Below are 12,002 nucleotides of genomic sequence, written 5' to 3' on the forward strand. Positions count from 1 at the left end.
ATGAACTCTAGGTACTTGTGCCACTTTGTGCACTTGGCTTTATGTGGGTATTGGGGAGTGTTGAACTCCAGTTGTTAGGCATTGCAGGCAAGTGCCTTAACTGCCGAGCCATCTCTCCAGCCCTCACATTGTGTTTGTTATCCATTCCTTCACTGGTAGTTATGCACCTACCTGTTATCTTCCTACCTCTATGTTCATTCCATTAATCCATCCATGTGTATATAGATGTATCATTTTGGGGGATGTACCATGATCATTTATCCTCTATCAATCTATCCACCCATGTATGTAATCATCTATCTAATCAGCTATCATCTATCTCTTCATCATCTGTGAGTATATGTATGCAATCATCTATCATTTGTCTATCCATCTATCAATCATCTCTTTATGTATCTAAATTTTTCTCAGTGCCCTAGAGGTTTTTTTTTTTGCAACTACTCACATAGATGACTTTTATAAAATTAAATTCATTTAAAATCTTGTCATCAATTTTATTAGTTTGAAATGGAACTATGGAACTTATTCCCTGTTGAACATCACTCTTTTTATTCATTTATTTTTGTTTTGTTCTTTCTTTCTTTCCTTTTTTTTTTTTTTTTTTTTGAGGTGGGTCTTGTTCTAGAGCAGGCTGACCTGGAATTCACTTTATAGTCCCAGACTGGCCTTGAACTCACACAGATCCTCAGATCTCAGTCTCCCAATGCTAGGACTAAATGCATGTGCCACCATGTCCCAGCAAGTCATCCTTCTTTTTCCCTGTTAGGGACTCTGTCCCTTATATACTTTGTCCATCAGCAGTCCTTTCTGTTGCAGACAGCCACACTGCAGCTTTTGTTGTAACCTGGATAGCCAGCAAAGAACAGAAAGTGGTTCGTCCTGATATAAAAAGAAAAAAGGCTCCTTTTGCTCTGTCCTGGGACACAGCACTAAACACTATTTTTAGAAATAATGTCTTGCATGGGGCATGATGAGTGACTTACACCTTTAGTCCCTGCCCTCAGAAGGCAGAGGAAGAAAGATTGCTGTGAATTTGAGGCTAGCCTAAGACTACATAGTGAGTTCCAGGTCAATCTTGAAATTAGGTCTTGCCTTCCCAGATACTGTGCTTCAGGTTGAAAAGATATTGCTTGGGCTGGAGAGATGATTCATCAGTTAAGGCACTTGCCTGTAAAGCCAAAAGACCCAGGTTTGATTTCTCAGTACCCATGTAAAGCTAGATGCACAAGGTGGCACCTGCATCTTGAGTTCATTTGCTATGGATGGGGGCCCTGGCAACCCCTTCTCTCTTTCTGTTTCTCTCTATATATTTCATAAATAAATAAAAAGAGATATTGCTTAGATATATTTTTCTGAAGTTGTGACTTTTCGTGTTCCTGTCATGGTGGGGTCTTCCAGGGACACAGAGAAAAAAATGACTATATTTTTTAAACTTCTAAAGAACATTTATCTGAAAGAGAAACATTTATTTATTTGAAAGAGAGTTAGAGAGAGAGGTAGAGAGAGTTAGAGAAAATGAGCATGCCAAAGCCCTCCAGCCACTGCAAATGAACTCCAGACACATGTATCACCTTGTGCATTTGACCTTATGTGGGTACTAGGGAATCGAACTCTGGTGCTTAGGAGTCACAGGCAGGTGTCTTAACTGCTAGAGTCATCCATCCAGCTCAAAAGACTACATTTTTGACTTAGCTTGCATTGTCCTTTCTTTTTATTTAAGTGTATTGTTTGGTTATGCACACACACACATACACACACATATACATACATACATACATACATACATATATATATATATGTATATATATATATATATATATATACACATATATATACATATATATAGTTAGCTAGATAGATAGTTTTGTGACAAGGTTTCATGTATCTCAGGCTGGCTTCAAATTCACAGTGTAGCTAAGCATAACCGTGAATTTATAATCTTCCTGCCTCCACTTCCTGAGTATTGGGGTTTGTTTATTTTTATTTGTTTTGTTTTCCAAGTTAGGGTCTATCCCAGGCTGACCTGGAATTCAGTATACAGTCTCAGGGTGGCCTCAAACTCATAGTGATTCTTCTACCTCTGCCTCACCAGTGCTGGGATGAAAGGCAAGAGCTACCACACCTGGCTTGCTCACGATTTTTGTGAGCAACAAGATTATTTCTCTTGAGACAGTAATAAGTACAGATGTATACACCATGAGGTAAGCATATCGGATTTGAATTCATGATACTAACATCCTGTTAAATTTTATTTCTTTAGTGTACCATTTAATATTTCACAGTTTCTTAAATGAATTACATTTCTTATCCTATTGCTGATATTGTAGTATTTATAAAATATTATTTCTTTCAAGATAGGGTCTTGCTATAGCCCAGGCTGACCTGGAATTCACTATGTAATCTCAGGATGGCCTGGAACTCATGTTGATCCTCTTACTTCTGACTCCTGAGTGCTGGGATTAAAGGTGTGTGCCACCAAGCCTGGTCCATAATATATTATTAATACCCATTCTTTATCATAGATGTATGTATGTACACACATGGAAGTGTCTCTAGATGTGTTTGGACTGTGTTTCCCACATATCCCACAGCTCTGGCTATGTCACACCCATGTCAATGTCTTTGGGTTCTATGGCTCTGACAGGCAGCCTGGGAGCACGCTGGCATCCCCTGGGGTCACGCCAGTTGTGCCACCTTCTTGTTGTGGACACACACCCAGCCCAAGATCTTTGAAACAAATACTACAAATACACAATCAAATCAGATTTCTGTGAAATTATCTGCTGGGGAACAAAATATATGTTGCTAGATTTACCAAGAAAAGCATATTTTTAAAAATTGCTTTTTACTTACTTATTTTGTGAGAGAGGGAGGGAGAGAGAGGGAATGGGCATGCCAAGGCCTCTAACCACTACAAAGGAGCTCCAGATACATGTACCACCTTGTCCATTTGGCTTATGTGGGTACTGGGGAGTTGAATCTGGGTCCTTAGTCTTTGAAGGCAAGTGCCTTAACCACTAAGCAATCTCTCCAGTCCTCTAAAAACATTTTTGGCAAAAAAAAAAAGACTTCACTTTTAAGAAACTGTGAAACTACCAGCTATACAAAATTGATAAAATTTGATATTACTTTCTTCTCAGCCACCTGCTACTCTGTATGCATTTGACATATGGGAGGCGGGAAGGTGACTTCTTGATTGGGGCACGGCTGTCATTGGTGAGGGGGTTCCCTGTGCTCTGTGATTTGACAGGTAAGTGGTCAGGTATATATAGAATATCCCAAATATGGGCTGGAGAGATGGATCAGAGGTTAAGGTGCTTGCCTGGAAAGCCAGATAACCTCAGGTTCAATTCCCCAGTACCCACATAAAGCCAGATGCACAAATTGGTGCATGTATCCTAAGTTTTTTTCAGTGGCTGGAGGTCCTGGTGCACCCATTCTCTCTATCTCTTTCCTTGCATTTAAAAATAAAATAATAATAAAAATATGAATATCCTACATTATTTGGAGACAGGCAGAACTGACATTCAACGGTCTTTTCCAAGCATCAGCTGTGCTATCATGACCAATTTAACCTTTGCAACCCTCTTTCTGAGCCTCAAATATGTGATATCAATGCACTGTGGCTTGCATGAGTATCCCCAAAATTCATATGTAGAAATAGGGCCACATGCAGCCATGATGGTGTCGGTGGATGATATGCAGTGAGGAAGATGCCCTCATGGGTAGGATTATGGCTTTGAGTAAGTTTTTTAATATTTTATTTATTATTTGTGAGGGGGAGAAAGAGAGAGGAAGACCTAGATATAGAGAGAAGGATAGGCGTACCAGGGCCTCCAGCCACTGCAAACAAACTCCAGATGCATATGCCCCCTTGTGAACCTGGCTTATGTGGGTCCTGGGAATTGAACCTGGGTCCTTTGGCTTTGTAGACAAATGCCTTAACAGCTGCACCATCCATCCAGCCTCCTTGAGTAAGTTTTAATAGCTCAGTGCCTAACAAAAATTACTATGTTATTTAACTGGTGCTGAGAATGAAACCAGGTCCTGTGCATATCCTGGCACATCACCATTGAGTTTTGTCCCCTCTCCCCTGAAACTTTTCATCACCTCTTATCTTCATCAGTATTTCAGTGAGGGGTTCTCATCATGGGGAGGGAAGAATATTGCATCCGGACCACCTGAGAGTTTGGTTCAATGGAGATGCAGCTCAGTGTCAGAGAGTGTGACTTGCAAGGTCACAACAAGGTCCTAGGTTCCAATTCCACTGCAGGCAAGGCCTGCTTGCCACGTGTGGAAACCTTGCAAGCCATGGTTCTCTGTGAGACTTTCTCACACTCTCCAGGTACAGTGGACACCGTGGTTATGTCCACGAGGAGAAAGGAAGAAGAAAATTTAGATATTCTTCCGTGAACTCACTGGGCATCCAACCATGACTACATTTACCACAGACCATGGCAGGACTTTGAATAAGATGGCCTGAGTTCAAATTCTATGCCCATTTCCAGGAGGAATGTATTACTCTCTTATATTTTGATTTCCTTATTTCTTTTTTCCTTCTTTCCTTTGCTTTTTCTTTCTTTTTATTTTGTTTGCTTTTTTTTTTTTTTTAGGTAGGGTCTGTAGCACAGGCTGACCTGGAATTCACTATGTACTGTCAGGGTGGATTCAAACTCACAGCCATCTTACCTCTGCCTCCCAAGTGCTGGGAGTAAAGGCATGTGCCACCACACCTGGCTTTTTTTGTTTTCTTTGTTTTGGTTTGATATCTTTTCTGAACAGCATATCAGCTGGTCCCTGTCATGCTTGGATATTTTGAAGATTAAGTGACCAAAGAAATGCAGATAAAAATAAAACTAGTTCTCTGCCAAGGTCTGGGTGTTTTGGAAAGAGCATTATGATTTCTTTTCTTTTCTTTTTTGAGGTAGGGTCTCACTCTAGCCCAGGCTGACCTGGAACTCACTATGTAGTCTCAGGCTGGTCTTGAACTCATGGCCAATCCTCCTACCTCTGCCTCCCAATTGCTCAGATTAAAGGTAGATGGAACCACTCCAGGTTTAAGATTTGAATTTTAAGAATATTTCCCCCATGAAGACAGATTTCCTCCAGAATGTAAGATCTCCAGGACTGACCAATTAGGGCTATGTCTATTCTGAAAACAGCAACAACTAAACTTCACAGTAGCTTTTTAGATTCAGCGGAGTCTTTCAAGGCAGGCATAGAGGTACACACACACTTATCAGCCCAGGACTCAAGAGGCTGAAGCAGGAGGATTGGGAATTTAAGCACATTTTGGAATACATAGCAATCCTGTGATTCACTTGCTCCTCAGTTCTTTCTCAGCTAGCAACATTACCTCTGCAGGAACAGTATTGAAGGAAAATTAGGTTTTGCAGAATGAGGTTGTAGCTTACTAAAAACAAAGCCCTCACAAAAATTTCTATCAAAGGAGACATGCACTTTGAGCATGTGGGATGCCTCTCTCCAGGAATGAATAGCAAAGTCTATTTTAAAAATTAGTTTATTTTCCAGGCGTGGTGGCACATGCTTTTAATCCCAGCATGCAGGAGGCAGAGGTAGGAGGATCACCATGAGTTTGAGGCAACCCTGAGAATACATAGTGAATTCTAGGTCAGCTTGGGCTAGAGTGAGACCCTACCTCAAAAACCAAAAAACAAAACAAAACAAAAATTGTCAGAGCCACACATTGGGTCATGGCACACAGAGAGATTGCCTTCTCCTATAACTGATGGCTAACCCCACAATGCATGATACAGAGGGGGAGGACAGGGAGGAGGCTAACAATGGTACCAACTTGACTATATTCACTGAGTACAAAACTTATTAAAAAAAAGTTTATTTATTTATTTTCAATGCAGGGGTGGGGATGGGGTTGTGCTTTCCAGGGCTTCCAACCACTGCAAATGAATTCCAGATGCATGCACCACTTTGTACACCTGGTTTTACATGGGTAACTGGGGAATCAAACCTAGGTCATTGGGCTTTGCAGGGAAGCACCTTAACTACTGAAACATCTCTCCAGCCCATGCATGCCTACTTTTTTTTTTTTTTTTTTTTTTTGGTGTTTCAAGGTAGGGTCTCACTCTGGTCCAGGCTGACCTGGAATTAACTATGTAGTGTCAGGGTAGGCTCGAACTCATGGTGATCCTCCTACCTCTGCCTCCTGAGTGCTGGGATTAAAGGCGTGCACCACCATGCCCGGCTGATGCATGTCTACTTCACATTTGCTTCTGTGTCTTGAGATGACACAAGTCTTATTAATCTGACCCCCTCTTCATCTCCAGTGTCTTGTTTTCTTCTCACATACTCAGGACCTTTTCTTCCCTCCACCTCCCACAACTAACCATGACTCCTGAACAAACCCCACTGGGTTGGGTGAAGGAGAAAAATATCAGGTAGTTTCTATTTATGTTTTTTTAAGTATATATATTTATTTATTTGAGAGAGAGAGAGAGAGAGAGAGAGGGAGGGAGAGAGGGGGAGGGAGGGAGGGAGGGAGGGAGAATATGGGCATGCCAGGGCATCCAGCCACTGCAAGGAACTCCAGATGCGTGTGCCCCCTTGTGCATCTGGCTTATGTGGGTCCTGGAAAACCAAACCGGGATCCTTTGGCTTTGCAGGCAAATGCTATAACAACTACGCCATGTATCCAGCCCCCTCTATTTACTCATATTTTCTTTCTTTCTCTCTCTTTTTTGTTTTTTGTTTTTCTAGGTAAGGACTCTCTGGCCCAGAATGACCTAGAACTCACTCTGTCATCTCAGGCTGGCCTCGAACTCCCAGCAATCCTCCCACTTTTGCCTCCCAAGTGCTGGGATTAAAGGAGTGCACCATCCACACTGGCTATAGTTTCTATTTATTTAATGTACATAACTTAGTTTTTTAAATGCAATCTATGGGCATTTCCTGGTACCCATGGCCATGTGGCTGGCTGTATCCTATCACCATCCAGCAGACAGGGCATGGAGACCTACCTGCTTCCAGATCACAGATGGGGTTTGCCAAACCTTCTTGATTCTTTTCCCAAATGCATTGCTTTCTTCTACTTCCAATGACAAGTCTTACACTAAAATATCCCTGGTGGAGGTGGGATTGAACTAGAAAAGGCTTAGTAGTTCAGGCACTTGCTTGCAAAGCCAAAGGACTGGGATTTGATTCCCCAGTACTTACATAAGCCAGATGCACAGGGTGGCGCAAATGTCTGGAGTTCATTTGCCGTGGCTGGAGGCCCTGGTGCACCCATTCTCTCTCTCTCTCTCTTTCTTTCTCTCAAATAAAAAGTATCCATGAAGCTAGAAAGTCATGACCCCGAACCACAGCAATGTCAAACAACTCGTTTCAAATCCTTCTGGACTCACAAAGCCACCCAGTCGGTTATCAAGTCCTCCTGTTTTCTCTTTGAGAAGGGATTGGGAAATCCTAGGTGGTTGTTTGGAAATTGCCTTGCTATACCAGGTTTGTTGAAAATAATTTCGAGGGTTAGAGATATGGCTCACAGGTAAAAGGTGCATGCTTGCAAAGCCTAATAATTCAGGGTTCAATTTCCCCATTTCCCATGTAGGCTAGATACACAAGATGGTGCATGCATCAGGAGTTGGTCTGCAGTAGCTGGAGGCCTGGTACACCCATTCGTTCTCTCTCTCTCTCTCTTTCTTTCTCTGCTTGTAAATTAAAATATATGTAGCTTTGATGTATAAAACCAGTGTTGTAATCCCTGGGTGCACAAAATCATCACGCACTTTGGAATGTAATCCTGCAGGGTTCTTTTAAAGCTAAACTCATGGACACTAGGTGATTTCTCTAGAATAGGATATAGTAATCAGACAGCCTCTCCCATTTCTGCTTTGGAAATTGACTTTTCCTGATATTCTTCCTTGGCCAGTGTTCCCCTCTTTTCATAGTTAGAGAAAGAGAGATAGAGAGCATTAATGTGCACGTCAGAGCCTCTAGCTTCTGCAAATGAACTCCTGCACGTGTGTCACCTTGTGAATGTGGCTTACCACGGGTACTGGGCAATCAAACCTGGGTCCTTAGGCTTCAAAGGCAAGCGCCTTAACCTCTAAGTCATTCTCCAGAACACTCTCTTTTTCTCACTCTCTGTCTTAAAAAAATCCTTCCTGGTAAGGTTGTAAATAAGGTTCATGTTGTAAAACTCTTTATTTTATTTTTATTTATTAGAGACAGAGAGAAAAAAAAGAATGAATGGGTGCACCAGGGCTTCTAGCCATTGCAAATGAACTCCAGATGTGACATCTTGTGAATCTGGCTTTACCTGGGTACTGGGGAATTGAACCTAGGTCCTTAGGATTTGCAGGCAAGTGCATTAACTGCTAAGCCATCTCTCCAGCCCACAGGGGACTTTTTTTTTTTTTGAGGTAGAGTCTCACTCAAGCTCAGGCTGACCTGGAATTCACTATGTAGTCTCAGGGTGGCCTGAACCTCAAGGCAATCCTCTTGCCTCTGCCTGCCAGGTGCTTAATCCCAAGGGATTAAAGGTGTGCCACACCATGCCCAATTTCTTCTCCTTCTTCTTCTTGCTTCATTTAATAATAAGCAATATCTTCAATGGAAAAAATTTTCTTATTTGGCATGTCTAATTCCTACATAACCTAGCTTCTGTAAGTCTAATACTAGTGGACCGAATTCACCATCCACTTAAATGATGACAGGTTTGAAGAGAGATGAAAATACAGGACCCTAAAACTCTACCAACAAAATGTTAGAGCTGATAAACACTTTTAGCAATAAAGGTGGATACAAAATAAACACATGTAAATCAGTAGCTTTGCTGTCTCCTAACAACAAACATGTGGAAGATGAAATCAGGGAATCTGTTTCATTTACAATTGCCTCAAAAAAAAAAGTACCTTGAAATAACCTAACCAAGGAAGTGAAGGATCACTACAATGAGAATTTTAAAACACTCAAGGAAGAAATTGCAGAAGACACTAGAAATTGGAAAGACATCCCATGTTCTTGGATTGGAAGAGTCAATTTTGTGAGAATGTCAACCTCACCAAAAGCAGTGTACACATTTAATGCAATCCCCATTAAAATTACATTGGTATTCTTCACAAAAATAGAAAAAAAAGCAATCCATCAGGGAAATGCAAATTAAAAGTATTTTGAGAATCCATAGCATTTCTATGAGAGTGGCTATCATCAAGAAAACAAATGAGGGCTGGAGAGATGGCTTAGCGGTTAAGCACTTGCCTGTGAAGCCTAAGGACCCCGGTTCGAGGCTCGGTTCCCCAGGTCCCACGTTAGCCAGATGCACAAGGGGGCGCACGCATCTGGAGTTCGTTTGCAGCGGCTGGAAGCCCTGGCATGCCCAGTATCTCTCTCTCTCCCTCTATCTGTCTTTCTCTCTGTGTCTGTCGCTCTCAAATAAATAAATAAAAAATTTAAAAAAAAAAAGAAAACAAATGATAATAAATGTTGGTGAGGATGTGGAAAAAGAGGAATCTTCCTGCACTGTTGGTGGAAATATAATCTGGAATAGTCATTGTGGAAATCAGTGTGGAGGTTCTTGAGACAGATAAATATAGATTTACCATATGGTCCAGGTATAGCATTCCTAGACCTATGTGCTAATGACACTTCTCACTACCTTAAAGATACTTACACACCATGTTTATTACTGCTCTATTCACAATAGCAAGGAAATTGAACCCTCTTAGATGTACCTCAACAGGTGAATGGATAATAAAAATGTGGTACATTTACACAATAGAGTTCTATTCAGTAGTAAATAAAAATGAAATTACGAAATTTGTAGGGAAATGAATGGAACTGGAAAGTATTATACTAAGTGACATAACCCAGGCCCAGGAAGCCAAGTGTCACGTGCTCTCTCTCATATGTGGATCCTACGTGCAGATGTTTAGACTTGTGTGTGAGCTGGAACCAAAACTTGGTAGCAGAGGCCAGTAAGCTAGAAAAAGGCTATAAGGAAGGGAGGCGAGGGAAAAACTTTAGGTGATGATATTGTATGTTTAAGTAGAAGAAAAGATTTCATGGAGTGAAATGGCATAAGTGAGGCCAGGGGAGAAGACCAAGTAAGAGAAGTGTGGGGACAGGGCAGCGGGGAGGTTCAATCAAATTTCAAGATATTCTGAGTAAGACAAATGAAAGTCTACTTTTTTGAATAATGGCACATCCAGAAGTTACAGGTTGCTACTGGAAAATTTTCAGTGCCAGGGTTGGGATACCTTCCAGTGAGTTGTTGGCCAAGGAGGTTCCTGTTGTCTGCAAAACATTACAGGCTATTGTCAAGGTCCTTGGTTTCCCAGGAGTAACAGATGGTGAGACCCTGTTTCTGTACGCTTCACAAGCCTGGTGTCAAGGTCACTGAGAAATCAAGCTGGTGCTGAGCTAAAACCCTTTTCCCTGTAGACCAGCCAATGTAAAGCTAGAAGAAGCTGCACTGCATGCAGCTGTGTGGGAGACAGAAATCAGCAGTGAAAACAGTGAACGCTGGAAGCCTCAAGTTTGGCCAGACATGCCAAATGACCAAAGGTGCAATAGTGCATGTCTGCTCTGGGGTATATCAACTGCTCTCTAACTGGACTGAAGGTCTGCTCTATAGGAGGGAATACATGCCTAGTACTGAAAACCTAATCAAAAATCTATGGCAGGGGAGGTCATGAGCCTTAGGGGTTTAAAGCCTGCTTTTGTCTGGCTAAATGCATATATTATTCTCACTAAACTGTCCTGACAGCCCTATACCTAATGTTCATATTCATATATTAATGCTACTCTCACTTTTGGTTAGAAAATCTCTTTTCAGATGGAGGTGACCACTGGGATGACCCAAAAGGCAACATAGTGTTGAGAAGAAGCGACAAAGGAGTGTCCAGCAGTGAAATAGCTCTATCACACTCTCCAAGGCTCAGGGTCCATTGCAGAAGATGTGGCAGAAAGAAAGTAAGAGCCACAGGAAGTGTACCACTCCTTACAATGCAACTATCCAGACAGAAATTGTCCTTGATATCCATGATTTTGCAGTGCCTAGCAATTCCTCCCAAGACCCTCATAATAGGAGAAAAAGATGATAATATCAAAAGGAAAGAGAGAGTAATGGAGAAAGGGAGGGAATATGATGGAGAACAGAGTGGTGAAAGGGAAAGTCTGGGGGGAGGGAATCATCGTTGTTCATTTTCTGTAAGTAAAGAACTGCCAAAAAAATAAATAAATAAAGGACTTCCAGTCAGGATGGTGTCTGCCTAACCATGCCTCACCCCACGTGGAATGAAAGGCAATATCTTTGGGGTTTTTTTGGGGGGTGGGGGGTAGGGGTTTGCAGATTCTAGTAGACCTCCAGCGGGAGTGCATGGAGGAGCAGAGTAGGGAACCTGCTGATCCCCATGCTCTGGCGTAGCCGCCCCGCTCCAGCCCCGTCAAGCCGCGGTCCTGGATGCCTTCCCAGTCGCCCTGCCACCAGCTTCCTCCTGCACTTCCTGCAGGCTGAGCGGACCCAGGTCAGCAGGCTAGTGCTCCCCTTCCCTCTCACCCTTGCTCAGTCTTCCTGCCGCTGGGGTCTTCCACATGTGCCCACCGTCCCTCCCGCTGCCCTGCTGTGCTCCAACCAGATCCCCTTGCATTCCTGCAGGCTACTGGGACCCAGGTCAGCAGGCTACCATTCCCCCGTCCTTTGGCTTTCCTGCCACTGGGAACTTCCACCTGAGACCACTGTGCCTCCCACTGCCCTGCCCTGCTTGGACCAGGTCCTCATGCACTTCCTGCAGGTTACTCTGACCCAGGCCAGCAGGCTATTGTTCACCCCTCCCTTCCTCCCCCTTCCCACCACTTGGACAGCTGCCCATCCCCTGTGCATTACCTGACGCATAGCAGTCCCATATCTCCACCGCGTTGTGTCACAGGACCTGGCAGTCCCACCCACCCCCGTTACATGGTCCAAACAGACCCCACTGTCCCATCCCCTCACACCTCAGCATCACAAAACCACCATGCAATCACAT

The sequence above is a fragment of the Jaculus jaculus genome, chromosome 23 (assembly GCF_020740685.1).
Source record: "Jaculus jaculus isolate mJacJac1 chromosome 23, mJacJac1.mat.Y.cur, whole genome shotgun sequence".
Taxonomy (NCBI): domain Eukaryota; kingdom Metazoa; phylum Chordata; class Mammalia; order Rodentia; family Dipodidae; genus Jaculus; species Jaculus jaculus.